The sequence below is a fragment of the Lolium rigidum genome, chromosome 2, assembly GCF_022539505.1.
Source record: "Lolium rigidum isolate FL_2022 chromosome 2, APGP_CSIRO_Lrig_0.1, whole genome shotgun sequence".
In the NCBI taxonomy this organism is placed as follows: Eukaryota; Viridiplantae; Streptophyta; class Magnoliopsida; order Poales; family Poaceae; genus Lolium; species Lolium rigidum.
The window spans coordinates 18,965,567-18,980,516 of record NC_061509.1 but is presented as its reverse complement, the minus strand read 5'-3'; the positions used below and the strand labels follow the sequence as shown (position 1 = coordinate 18,980,516).

The following is a 14,950-nucleotide window of genomic DNA, read 5'->3' as shown; positions in this document are numbered from 1 at the left end:
ATGCCGACTGAAATTGTCCTATACGCACTCAGTTACGTACCGTGTGCAATTGTTGCACGACTAGTATTGCAAAGTTTACTTTGCGTCATGGAGACTTCGACAAGAATAGTGGAAGAAAAACATTTGTTCAGGGCACTATTGCATCCTAGTATTAACATATTCTTTCTGATTCATATTATTTAATATTAATATAAATGTATGTAGATACATTTTAGTTGTAGACACTCCATTTTAGTGACAAGTAATATGGATCAAAGAAACAAAAAAGTAGTACATTTCTCAAAACCATCAACCTATCATATAAAAAATTAGATCATGATAGCGCGCGTTGCGGCGCCCGTCCATTTTAATGATATTTTGATAGTCATCTATGTGAGATCATATCATATATTTATGTCATAGCTTATGACCTGCATCACAATTGAGGATTTTAACCACAAATTAATTAGTATAGGACAAACAACTATATTTTCCAACCTTGTACATTACAAATTATACTTTATACATCAACTTTGATTATTACTTGTTGCCAATTTGAGACAAGTACAAACACATACATAGTACAATTTGTCGTATTTGAGAATTATTGCGAACATACAAAATAAGTACCTAAATTACACTTGTTAAAAAATTGAGATCATGTGATCCTTTACTCCAAGTATTGGAGTATGAGAGATAAACAAAAGGATGCAACAAGCACACAGTAACTATGCCTTCTATATGCTGCTCTTCCAGTTCCGCAACACTACTTCAAGTTGTTCAAGTGTATATCATAGGTTTCCCACCTAGAAATCAAAGTTCCCACAACAAATCAAAGAGAAACTGTACAATTCAAATCTTCACCAGAATCACTAACAAAACATGCACATGAGTCAGTTAAATGCCACATGTTTACTGCTAGATCTAACAAAAAAAATGCTTAGCTAGGCAAAACTAAGCCAAAAAAAATGGTAAATAGCATAAACAAGCTTCACCAAAAAGCTATTACAAAAAAACCTAATCATATTTAAAATATTATCTATGGGATTTTTGGCATGATAATGAAAGCAAACCATATAGAATATGTTCAGGACATCTAATTGGAATATGTTTGGAATATTTAAACTAAAGGGTCCCTTGAAGTTTCAGATAATATGAGTGGTATTGTCTATCTTGAAGGTACCATCATACTTCTTAATTGATGGAATATATTCATTGGTGAATGAATGATGTATGACACTTCCTTGTATGTTCATATTGAGTTCAGAAGCTATTTCTCAAAGCAAGAAGGTGAAAGCCCTTATAAGGAGTTCAGGAAATAACTACACATGATAGCTGAGTAAATATTGGTATGAAAGTGTTGTGATAAATAACATGTCATGCATTTTAGTCAAGGCAAAAGATCAGACACATGATGTGCACAGATTTTGCAAACCGCCAAAAACTTCAGCATGTGAAACTGTTACACGACAAACCAGGAACAAAAAATGCAAGGAACAATAGACCAATAAATTTGTAATATGATTGATTTTCGAGCAAGTGCATACCTTTTGTACATTTAGGGAAGACGCAAGAAAAATTAAACTGTGTACTTCTCGCCCATAACTGCAGACACCACAAAATGGCAGGCACGAGCATTACTCAGCCCAACACAAAAACCAGATCAAACTTCTGGAAATAAAGAGACATATACCTTGCAGGCTCGCAGTAAGTAAAAAAGAGACAAACTGATGGATAACAACGAACCTCGAATATTTGAATAGCTAAGTTAAGCACTGTATAAATATCTCAATACAATTAAAATTCTGAAAGGTGATATTCAATAAGAAAGATAGTTAATATTAAAATTAACTACACTCTGTGATACCAAACTGTTCAAAACAACAATGGGAGTAGAAAATTTCTTACATATTCCTACATCATTTCTATTTACCTGCAGTAGTCTCACCATTCCAGCAAAAAAAGTCATGTAATAGAATTTTTTTGTATCTCCTTCCAATAAACGAAATTGTTCTCTCACCCATTTTCTGGTGAGCTACCTGTCCCAAAAAAAATGATATCAAAACAGGTCCACTGACGAACATAGAACATAATGATTTTCAATTGTAAATATAGCATTTAATAATAAACTTGCACCAAAATTTCAGACGATTCAACTCATAGGAGGAAAATGAGTAACTTAAATTCTTCTTTATGCATGATCAGCAATGCACACCATGGCACTATGGCATCTAAATATACGGTGTCAACCCAGATGTTGGGCAGGCTAGAATTTCAAGCAAAAAACAAGAACTAAAGGCAAGCACAAATCTCCAAGAACAACCAAGAAAAAATGTAAGAACAATATGGTGATCAATCTAATCCTGAAAATATGACGACATATGGGCCCTAGCAAACAGAGGCAACACATGTAATATAAAGACTAAAGGTATCAGCCAACTATCTTTTAAATGTGTACAAACTGAAAACAACTGTCCCATTGGCCCATTGCATACATGCTTAATTACTTGCAACTCTTCTTTGATGGCCTTCTCTTTCCCTAGACCGAGTTGCCCAATTTCACACACGACCTAGATCACCAAAGGAACCAACATGAACACCCAACATATAATGGCAAAAGGTAGTACCATGAGTTCAGACACTTGAATGTACGGCATCGAAAAGATCAAGGCAAGAAAAATGTTAGCACGAACAGCGTTTAAACACAAATGATTTTTTTTCTTCTAAATTTAAAAGCAAAGTAGGGCAGAGAGCCGCTGATACTGCCAAGAACAAGCAAGATTCTAGATTCACCAACATTTCAACAATATTGCAGAACTTTGTACACTGGTCAAAGCTTGAAGCACTCAGAGATTAAGTGAATAAGTATTTACCTTCTCGACATCATATTCTTACTAACCTGTAGCATGAAAGAAATACTCCAAGTTCAAATGCAATAGTAATGTCAGATGCGTATCTTCAGATGCTATAATTCAGTCAAAATTTACATTAATTAGCTTCCATGAATAAGAATAAATACGAACGAATTTCTAAACCAGCCGTTGAAACAACAGTTTTTAATCATTTAGATTGATTGCATAACATGTATTTTCCAGAGGTTGTACATAACTCAAAATACAGCCGTTCTGCATACAAACATTGTCCAACTAAAAATGTGGATCGGTTTCAACTGAATAACATTAGAAGTATTGTACAATCTGTATGCAACCTCCCACCATGGTCTGTATATCAGCACCGGTCTCCAGGATGCCTAAACAAGAGATAAATTCCAATCATTACTCAGTGCACAATTATAACCCAGGAGCAGTCCTGGCCAAATGAGTAAATGAAAATCCATTTAAATGGATAACATTCTGAACGCTGAAAAATGATAAAGCTTCGACATTCTTGTAAAGAAAGTATGACACAACATATGCAAGATAATCAACCGGATCCAGAAGCATGGACCTTGAAGTAGTCGCAGATCACATGGACATTTTCCCAGTATTCTTCGAGCAGTCGAGGTGCGCGTGCTAAGTTGGGTTTGCTTGAGAACGCTTTGTCATTATTTCTACAGAGGCATATCCTGTGATATATGCGCGGATACACTAAGAACGGAAGCTAGGTTGTGCACCTAGAAGGATGTTGAGATGTTTGATTAATTTTTCGAAAGTATGTATTAGCAGACAGTATGAAGCTAGTTTAAAGGAGAAGTAAGGAACAAATAATCTCAAAAGAATATGTCAGCAAATGTACCTGTCCAGCAGCCATTGTGAAATAATAATAAATAAAGGTCACACTGGTGAGATGAGTCCGGGAATAATAATCTGGAAAATAGGATGATGACAATCCCTGGAAGAAGAAAGCAAGCACGAATATGTTGGTTAGGTGCGAAATTTTCGCTATAGTGTAAGCAGATATGAAGAACATGCAATCAGGAAACCAGAAAAACCAACCTAAGAAAGCAGCATCTCGGATGAGTAATGGGACGTCGAATGTGAGACGGGTGTAGTGAGGAAAGATCGTTGGATGTGTCCACATATTTATACTTGAAAGAGAAGGGAGAACTGACAGTAACGCTCGGATTAATGGTTCCAAATTACCAACGCAATGAATCGATCATTACAGCGTTACCAGTGTCATGAATCCATGATTACGGCGGCATGATGTACAATTAATCCGTGTAGAAGGAGAACCGGTTTTCCAATCCGGATGGGCTTGGTGCCGTTTTTGCGATTCCGTTGATCGCAGCCCACTAGACGGCCTGAAGCGGGAGGCAACCTTCGCCGGCGGCGAGGCCGGACAAATAAAATATTTGGTCAACGCTAATCTACAAATCCAGGTTAAATTAAACCGAAAAATCGTTTAATCTGCGTCTGAAGTTACAGCGCAAGATCGTGAATTTCATACGTACCGTCGCTCTTCATCTGCTCCGGTAGCACGCGTCGCAGGCGGAGGAAGAACGTAGGCGCAGGTGGAGGACGATTTGGGGGACGGAGGAGTACAGGGCTACAGGCGCAGGAGGAAGAGTTTTTTTTCTGCCTCAACCGGTATGTTCGAAGCCCAAATGCATAGGCCCATAGACCGTTTCGGGGCCCAAGTTTTGTGCTGGTACCTAACTAAATTTTAGGAGTAGCAGCCCTAAAAACGAAAATGGGCCGCTACGACGACAGGGAGGCCTTTTTAACGGGAAGAGCCGCATGTTCGGTTACGGGAAAGCCCGTCCTGTTCGCTGAAGACGGTCTGGTCCGTCAGATTGGCCGATCGGACGGCCAGGAAACTCTAATCGCTGTGAAGAGGCCATACGGGTTTCATTATACTGTTAACTAATACAATACAATAAGCCAGCGAAAGCAAGAGACCCAGCAGACCAAACCGGCCTGAGGCGACGACAATAGCAAGATTCACGTGAAAAAACAGCACACTTAATGTTAGGTTAACTAATTGATTGGCATTATTACATTAGATGGCTCCAAATCAAATAAATATGACATCATTCTACTAGTTCTTAGTCGAACCCCAGAAAAAAATACTGGAAACTGCTCCTCAAAATCACGTAGAACCACATGTCAGCTCTATTTTCAGATTATTTTCTTCTTCCTCACGGTCACCTCCTGCATGCGCTGCCCGTCAACTGCGCCACGGCCAGCCCGCTCCTGTCATGGCTGCGCGTGTCCGACCGCCTGCTCGCAGGCGAGGGCGTGCTACGCCACGACCTTGTACTGCTAGTCCGCAGTTAGTATTTGGTGTTGTTGCTTTGTTGGTCCGACCAGAGATCATGTCCATGGTGCATGTGGTGGAGCTTGGACCAACTCCATGGGGGAGCTCAAAATTAGAGTGTATTTTGTCAAATCATTGGGGGAGGGGGAGGGGCAAATAGGCTAGTTTATAAGGCTTCAAAGCCTAAATATCAACATGTTGGGGGAGGGGGCGGTGCCCCCCCCCCCCCCCAACTGCACTAAGCTCCACCACTGCATGGTGTTGTTCAGATACTTTCGATTCCTTGTGCTTCATTTTTTTTGGATTTGCCGCCCACGCTAGCTCGCTCGCTCATACCCCGGAGAGCTCAATATTTCGGATGAGTTCCATGGCGGAAGGAGCTTTTCATTTGTCACTATTTAGCCTGGAATAAGGTCACAATCGAGCTGCTCACTAGGAACCAAAGATTAACGAGTCTCCTCGTCATGGAATTGAATTCTAGTAGAAAAGCCCAAGATGCCATCCCACTTGTAACTAAAAGAATCTCACTTCAAACCCACACTCAACTCCCTAACCTTGAGTCGCTCAGTTAAGACGGTGATAGATCAATCAAGATAAATATACGGCTAAATGGTTGACTAAGAACTTGGCTAGTTCTCGGTCCAATGAGAACTAGAAAAACCCTTACCGGCATATCTCAACAATGTTTTTTGGATTTTAGTTAGAGTTGTTGTAAGGTCATCTTTAGTAGCCCGATCGCAAACGATGTGTTTTGGTCTGAGTGGACACAAGGGAATGGAAAATACAGCCTAGTAGGCCGACGCAAACAAACCAACATGTTCACATCGACCCATTTCCTGCCTAAATTTAGGCTGAAAATACCTCGTTGAGGACGCAATGCAGACAACGCGTGTGTCCTCCCTCTACCACATGTGCCCTCCTGGAAGTGCGACAGCGATCGCTTCGCCTCCTGCATGCGCTGGTCACTACGGCACCACCCGCTTCGTCCTTAGCGCCAGCGCTAGGACTAGCGGGCGTCGATGGTCTTTTGAGCCGCTATCAAGCCACTGGTGCTTGGAGTCTAGCGCGCAATGATGGCGGTTGTGTCCACTTCATTTTTAAGCCCAGCGGCTTCGCCTGCCTCGCACACACCACGCCACCTTTCCTCACTCTCGGCCCCTCCTATCCTCAGATCACCAGCAATCCCTCGAGACTACAATGGGCAAGAGATCCCGCCATGGAGGAACCCCAAGAACAACCACAAGGCCGGGTCCTCGGGGTCGAAGCCAAAGAAGCAGTGGGTGCTTTACCAGAACATGATGGGCGCGGGATGGGATGACGTCCACCTCTCCAGTGGGTGGCACCTCAGCGCACAGAGGGTTCCTATTATGCCGGTGCCGCACTAGGGTCGGGCGCGGCGCGAGGAGATCAGGAGCCATCAAGCTCTGTTGCATCTCGATCTGCTTGAGGACTCGTCGATGTGGACACCTATTGTAACATGAAAAGTGATCCACGGTGTCTCGTCGGGTTCCTCGGTGACAACGAGTACGACTAAGGAGATGCCCCATATATGGGGACATGATGATGGAGGACATGGAGGAGCCGCCAGCGATCAAGTGGGAGCTCTTTTCCGGCAAGGAGGTCAGGGACAACACAGATGACTACCTGGGCTACCTCATGTACTTGACGGACAAGGAAATGAAGAGGGCATGGTGGACTAACTCCTCCATATGTCGTTCGGGTCCAACGAGGAGGAGGCATTTAGGCTCCCCGTGAAGGCATCCGAGCTCCAGGAGGTGCCCAAGTGATGAGGACATCCCTACTACACTGCTACCTCCGTCATTGTAAGATGAAGACGATGCTGCTGTGAAGCTCAGGTCCAATGAAGTCAGGATTGGACCCATTACAAGGGCTCGTGCGAAGCTACTCAAACAACATGTGAACTTGTTCCTAAATGATACTTTGATTGATGAGAACTTTATACTGCCTAAGTCCTTTTACTTGTGCATGATCAGATATGAAGAGGGAGCAAGCATCGCACGAGGAGGAGAGAAGCAGCTGGACGTGAAGTTGGGCATGAAGACATCCCATGGACGCGCGAGGGAGGAGCGGGAGGCATGCGCGAGGGAGGAAGAAGAAGCTGTCCAGGCCGGTGCCAGGCCCGGTCCGACCAGCTGCCACGCCGGCCGACCCGGTCACAGTCCCGGTCCAACCAGCCCCCACGTCGGGTGAGCCCGGTTTCAACCGGATCATGCACTGGTGCCAACCGGAGGATGTACTGTAAGACAATTCGGCGCCCCGGTCATGACCCGGTCCCAGGCCCGGTACAAATCGAACCGTCCGGTCCCAGGCCCGGTCCAAATCGGACCGGCCGGTCCCAGTCCCGGTCGACCGGCCCCCACGCCGGTCGAGTCCGAGTTTGTCTTGACCAGATCCAATATGGGCGGTTTTCTATGTGTATTTTCGACTTCTGATCGTCCTGAACTCTTATATAAGTGCCCAGGACGCCCTCAAATTAGGTTTAGACCACGTTTAAAATAAACCCTAGTTCATAGTTGATTGCTTTGCAACTCTATCGAATTCCTACACCATATTGCATTGATTTGGTGTATACACTGAAAGTCTTGTGTGATCTGTTGTTTCATTGAGAATTAGATGGTTGCAACTTACCGCTTCGTGGTCGGCGGCTACGTGCGGAAGTGTGTGGAGTTGCGAATATCCTGCAGGGTTGAGAGCTATTGCATTGGCGACAGGGACCAATCGAGAGTCTTCGTTGCGTCATACAAGTTATCATTCACTTCATCATCAAGTTATCTTCGATGTGTTCATCCCGTGATCATCATCACCTCCGTGCTTACTGAGAAGATCGGGCAACCCCTTATCATCTTGGTATCACCGAGTGGAAGGCCTTGGAACGTAGCTGCACAAATCGGCGGTCCTATGAAGGCCGTGGAAAATGCATGTGCTCGTGGACCTGACTAGGGACGACGATAAATAGTAGATAGGGGTTTTGGATCCTTTTTAGCTTCTATGTACTTTTATTTGCATTACGCACTATGTAAATTAAATTTGCTACATATAAATTATATAAAGATAGGCGTTAGGCCGCTCGGTCTGCCAGAGAAAGAACTCGCCAATATTGCGTCCGCGGCTCGAGCCAAATAAGGGCATGCTCAATGTACTTTCCTAGAGGTACTGCGTTATACCTTTAGCTATGTTAGGGTGGTTCAAAGTAGATTTAGATGAGGATGCAGCCTTCTCTTCAGCTCCTCTTCAGGAAGCGGGATCTTAACCCTAAAATGATGATTTTTCGAGAGAGAAATAGATACATAGTGTCATATTTGAGGGGTCTTTTCTCTTTTTTCTGACTAAAGTTATAGTGTCACCATGTTATTTTTTTTTGTTTACATGGAGCAGCTTATGTATACCATTACTCGTGCCCTAAGGGCATCTCCAGCGGGCCGACGCATTTCGGACGTCCAAAATGTTCGTTTGCGTCGGCCCGCGGACGCGTTGTGGTCCAGGGCGATCGTTTGCGTCGGGGGTAACTCCAGCGGTGCGGACGCATATTTTATCCGGGGACATCGTCAAGGTCGCTAATGGTGTTTTACGTCCCATCGAGGACTTGCGCCGCGGCGATCGTCCTGTTCCGCGCGACGACGATCGTTCCCGCGCGCGCCCAATACATTGGCAAGTTTCGCCGGCGTTTCGCGCGCGCGGGAAACGCCCTGCGCGCCAATGACGTTTACCGCCCCGCCGTGGCTATATATGGTGGACACCACCGGGTGCGACGGGCACACCTCTAGCTAACCCTACCATCCATCCATGGCGGACCACATGAGTTGGGAGCACGTTGTTCACATGTACCGCCAGCTCCACCCGGAGGAGGAGGAGGACGAGGTAGCGCCGCCGGCGTTGAGGCCCAGCGAGCCGCACCTAGAGGTCGCGGAGGCGGAGCGGAGGTCGCGGAGGCGGATGCGGCGAGCGCGCGGAAGGGCGCCTCGCGGCGACCGGGGCGGAGATCGCCAACGCCATGGCCGAGCTCGCGGAGGCGCGGGCGGCCATCGCGGCCCCTCGGCCGGCACCGTCATCCGCCGACATCGCGGACGATGACCTCCCCCCCCGTGCCCGGGCGCTCCGAGTGCGCCGGTGACCGGCGGGTTCCGCTCGCGTCCTTCGAGTCCACGGCGGGGGACGCCCGGCGCCGCCGGAGCTTGGGTGGCGGAGGAGGAAGCCGCCGGCTATGCGGACGGCCATGGCTAGGGGTTGATGTGCTCCGACCCGGACTCGGCTCCAGCGTAGGGGCCCTGCTCCCGCGCGGGTCGAGCAGGAGAACCGGGAGGGCTGGAGGTCACCATCGCCGCCGGGGACGAAGGCCGTGGCGGCGGCGGCTAGGGACGGGGCCCGCTTCATCGCCGATGTGGCGGCGATCCGGGCGGTCGGTCCGGGCGGAGGAGCGGACGCGGCGGCGGCGGCGGTCCGTGGCGGCGGAGGAGGAGGCCCGGCGGCGGCGGTCCGAGCGGCGGCGAGAGGAGGAGGAGGCCGGGCGACGGCGGAGGCGGAGGCTACAAGGTGGCCATTGCGGCGGTGACGGCCACGTGGGACGGCTCACCGGCCGAGGCCCTCGAACGCGCGCGGGCGCGGGGACGAGATGTTCGTTCGCCGGCGTGCGCGGCGCGCGGAGTGCACGAAGCGCTCCGCTTCGACGACGGCGGCCGGCCCATCCGGCGGCCGATGGTAGGGCGCGCGACTGCGCAGTAGCCGAGGCCGGTGTAGGCCGCGCGACGGCGAGTAGGTACGGCCGTTGTAGTTTTAGGTTAACTCGACTAACCATCTCCGTAAAGATGGTCCTTTTGGCCAATCAATAGTAATGAAAAAATATTTTGCTTATCTACTCACTTTCGTGCCGGGCCGAATGTACCCAACGCGGACATTTTCCGCGACCGCCGAGCGTCCGCGGAGACGCAAACCTGACGCATATTTGGGCCAGGTTTGCGTCTCCGCGGACGGCCCGATCACTTTGCGTCGCCCCGCTAGAACAAACCCCAGACGTATTTCCGGTCACGGCGGACGAAAACGGTCGCTCAGCGTCCGTTTGCGTCGCGCCGCTGGAGATGACCTAAACCAAACCCAACAGGTTTCGTGTTCAAAATGGACGAGCCCGCTCTAGACGCCTTGCCCGCGAGAACATCCTGCAGGGATCCAGAGAATTTACAGCGCCGACCATCGGTCGCTGACAAGCATCTCACAAAGTCACACTTTTCTCATGTGGGCAGAGCCTGGACCTGGACCTGGACCTGCAGGGGCCACGGGGCCTGGGCTGGAACAGCGCAAACGGACACCAGCTCGAATCAAACAGGCCGGCCACCACCAGGTACCAGAGCAGAGCCCACCATGTGGATTTCGTCTCGCAGATTACTCAAGTACCGTTCGTCCTAGTCTTTGTGCTCATGGTCCCCACCCAGATCTGGGACTTCATTCGTATTCCATCCTTGAACATGTCCCACACATGTACCCTGTGCTATACTTTTGAATTTTCGTGGCCCGCGAACAAGGACTTCGACAGAAACTACTCTTTTTAACAAGTTTGACACAATATGAACTTGTTTAGAAGTAATTTCGAAAATAACGTTTTTTTTTTTCATGATGCCGTGGCTCAAAGAGCCATACTCTATAGCATGAAGCAATTCTAAGTTCAATTAAATCTTTAGGGGAACATCTCAAAGTGTTCCTAAATACCTTTTATGGCACTTCAATCAGATTGCTCCGAATACTTTTAGAGACACGGGTATCTGAATTAGTTTTGAAAATACCCTAAAATCTTTACCGTGATGTAGGTTTCGTCCAAGACCGACATAGCCTCCACCACCAGAGCTGCTAGTTGTCCCTAATGTCGGGAACGCCCTTCCTGCCGCCACGCTCCCAGCCCCGTCGGCATCGCCACATCTAGTTTCCGGTGTGCTTGTCCACTTTCTGGTCTCCTTCGCACGTACTTCTGATGTTGCCAAAAAAATCCTACTCATTTCACTCTCCGATACTGGGTTATTTTTCTTTGTTTCTCGCGTCTTAGGAATTCCTCATATGCGGTCGTTGATTAGTCAGTATGTTCAGATTGGTCGACCATTTTGAGTATGCCCTACAAGCTACAGCATGGGAACGCCCTCAGATTATATGGTTCATGTAAATCACAGAATCAGGTTGATGATTAGGGCCTTTATGGATTAATGCTGTTTGTTAGAGTTCTGCTCCCAATCTAATTCCCTTTACCCAAGCAAAGCACTAGTCGGGTGTGTTTGTTGTTTGTGAGATAACTGGAGAATGAATCCGGCTTCGCTGCCTTCGCAGTCCCTAGTTTTAGAATATGGTGAGGGGTTTGGTTGTACACTTATACTCCCTCCGTTCTGATTTGTAGTAGTCTACATTTCAGAGAAAATAAAACAACCTAGTATTGCATTTATTAGTACTACTTAGATATGTAAACAACCAATCCAAGCTATATGGAAAATAACAACATCCAATAAAGAGAGCAAAACCAGTTCGTTTTCAGTGCAACCTAGTATTGCATTTATTAGTACTACTTAGATACTATGTAAACAACCAATCCAAGCTACATGGAAAATAACAACATCCAATAGAGAGAGTAAAACCACTTCGTTTTCAGTATTGTCGTTGACTAAAAGTTAGAATGTAGAGTATTTCAGAATAAATTTTGAGGCTAGAATGTAGACTATTTCAGAATGGAGCGAGTATTGATCAGCGGAATATTGCACAAATTTTGCTTACTTTTGTGCAAATGATTTCATCTTGTCTTGTTTTACGTGAAGTGCAAATAGTGTAGTGACATGGTTTTCGTAAACAAATGTTTATTTTAGTACCAGGTGCTTGTTAATTTCCTTCTCTATTTTTGTAGTATTATTTGCTCACCTCTCCGACTCTCCATAGCACTTTGTTATTTAAACATTAGCCTGGTGTCATAAGTATTATTGTATCATTGTGGTAGTACAATGATAACATGAGGCGCTTTAATATTTAGCATATGTGTTAATTGAGCCAGATTAAACTGGCTAAGGGGTAGCTGGCAAAGGATTGTTAGTTCAGCCCTGTACTGCATGGAGGGCTTCCTTGCATGTGAGTCAAGGGTCGTTAGCCCGTTACCATTCGCACAGACAACCAAATGATACGTTGTCTTCTTGGTACCTTTGTCTAGGCCAAACGGTGTTTATTTCAAGTTTGTGGAGTCGACACCTAATATTGTGGTCTTTCCAACATAATGTCAATTAATATACATTTTACAATGTATAAACCAAGTGTTTTTGCATTTTAGTCATGTGGTATGCTTGTATATCTTGTGCAGGCACATTATTCTGGAGTCCAAAGTCTTATGAAGGAATGAAACTAATTAATATGTGTTCTATGTTTCTTACTTCCCAATGTTATGCAGACAAATGTCCTTCTTTTAATAACCGTTTTGCAGGAATGGTCCGTTATCGAAAAAAGGAATGGATTCATCAGAAGTTGCCAAATTGCCGTACTAAGCTGGAACGTGAGCTGCATCAACCAAAGTTCAGAAGCACCATTGAGGTTTGTGGCGAGCAATTTCCATCATATCATAGATATAGTCACATCAAGGATGCAGAGCAGGATGTTGTAGAGTGGCATATGAGAACTTTCTAACAAAGACAAAATATGATGACAAAGACACATGTCCTTGTATAAAAACTCTTTGCGATAATAGATTCATTAGAATAATCAAAAGTTCCCTTTCTACCATGCTAAAGTGGAAGTTGAGTTGCATCAACCAAATTTTATAAGCACCGTTGAGGTGTCTGGCGAGTGGTTTCTATCAGATCATAGTCATAGTCACCTACCACATTGTTGACGCTGAGTCTCAGTGGCATGGTGCTGCAGGGTATCGATGATAGATGCGGGATGATGTATACGTGCAGGAGGGTGGAGCCATCTGGCGTCATGGTGGCATCGACAACAGGTCTTGCAAGGTTAATGCGTTGATCTCTCTTGAAGATGGAGTCGAGGAAGACGGCGGGAGCAACTCCTGTGGCGTGTGCGTTGGCGTGCGCTGAGAGTCCGCTTGATCGGATGTGTTTCTCACCTTCTATTGGGCGGTACGAGAAGGCATTTAGTTTTGGATGATTTGAATTGGTGTATTGTCACCCTCTTCATCCCACTGTAGGTATAGTAAGGTTGCTTCGAGTTTGATCTTTTGTATTTTTTCTTGTAAGGTTTCGTGAATAATGTAATAAAAAAGCTGTGTGCATCCTTTGAATGCAGAAGCTGGGGCGATATTTCCCCCATTTCAAAAAAAATAGTCATAGTGTTGCGGTCAGAAACCCACCGGCGGGCAGCGACTGGCAACACCGTAGAGCCGGGAACAACTCAGGGCTGCGGCTGGCCCTGGTCCCTCAGAGCGACGGCCCGCAAAGCCTTCTGGTCACACGTCCGATGATGTCGCAAGGGCGTGCCACCTGACCTATACCGGTCGGGAAGGTGTTGGATGATGCCTCGCTTAGTTTCCTGCATGGCATACACGTAAACATTAAATACGAGCCTCGATCGGCTCTCAGGTTATCATGTGAATCGGCTCAAAGAGCCGATCCACTCATGATTCGTACGAGGTGTACGAATATATGGTGGTCCTGCTTGATCAAGATAAAGCTAAAACGATCTACGACGATTTAGGGTTTTCACCGCATAATCGGATCATCCTACTCACGATTGGGCCTCGCGCTCGCGTACGGTGATCGTAAGCCGATCCTAGACAGGGCCTAAAAACCAACACGAGGTTGATCCCCGGAACATCCTGTCTAGGGCTAGCAAACTACACCCTACACGCCGCTGGATCCTCCAACCCTTTGTAAGGCCTAACTATTGCGGATATTAAACTAATCCTTGAAGAACAAGGAGCAACCGTAACGGATCGGATCTACTAAACAATGATCAAGCGGGGTGCCGCCCCTACACCTAAGATCGGTGTAAGGGCGGCTAGATGTATAAGGGTTGCACTACGACGAGCATATGATACGAAGAACAATGCTAACCCTAACACATCTAAGATAACTACGTTGCTCGCCATCAAAAAGGCTTCAGCACGAGCAACGCATGAACAACGTAAATAAGCTTGTGCTGCCTAGATCGCAAGATGCGATCTAGGCAGCATGGTGCTTACCGGGAGAAACCCTCGAGACGAAGGAGTTAGTGATGCGCCGAGATTGGTTTGTGTTGAACGTTGGTTGTTGTTTATTTCATAAACCCTAGATACATATTTATAGTCCAGGGGACTTTCTAACGTGGGAATAATTCCCACCGTGCACGAGACAAACTCTAACTAACCGACGCGTATCCTACTATATTACAGATACACGGGCCAACTAGCCCAAACTTTGCATAACAGGCCGATTCACATATTTTTTCCATGTATATTCTTTAAATCCATCTTGATCGCGGCCCACCTCTGACTTGGTCAACTTCTGGTGATAACACATGCCCCCCTGGTTTTGGTAATGATAATTTCAAAACCACTCTGCTTTTTCTTCGAAGGGTCATGTCGTGGTAGGTCAGAACCGTCGCAGTATTCTTCATCATGATGATTTGCCTTCTCAACTTCTCTGCACGATTTGACAACTTTGGCTCCACCTCCTCGGAAACTGCTCGAGCACTAAATCTCTATTCCATCCCCTTTTATTTATAGCATCGAACAGTTCACCTCTTCATCCCTCTGCTCCAGACTAGCCGTCAGCCAAAAAACCCTCTCCTTCCATAGCCATGTCGTCCTCTT

General features: G+C 46.4%; 1 long non-coding RNA gene across 2 annotated transcripts; it reads right to left on the bottom strand.

The window, feature by feature from the left end:
- Positions 1–3,092: 3,092 nt before the first annotated feature.
- On the bottom strand, positions 3,093–4,193 carry LOC124686047. Of its 2 annotated transcripts, XR_006997702.1 has the most exons (4): positions 3,915–4,193; positions 3,715–3,810; positions 3,427–3,592; positions 3,093–3,229 (listed from the first exon to the last, which is right to left on the bottom strand). It is a non-coding gene; the product is annotated as an uncharacterized LOC124686047 (long non-coding RNA). The 2 variants fall into 2 exon arrangements; XR_006997701.1 differs by having other exon boundaries at positions 3,427–3,810.
- Between the last annotated feature and the right edge of the window lie 10,757 nt (positions 4,194–14,950).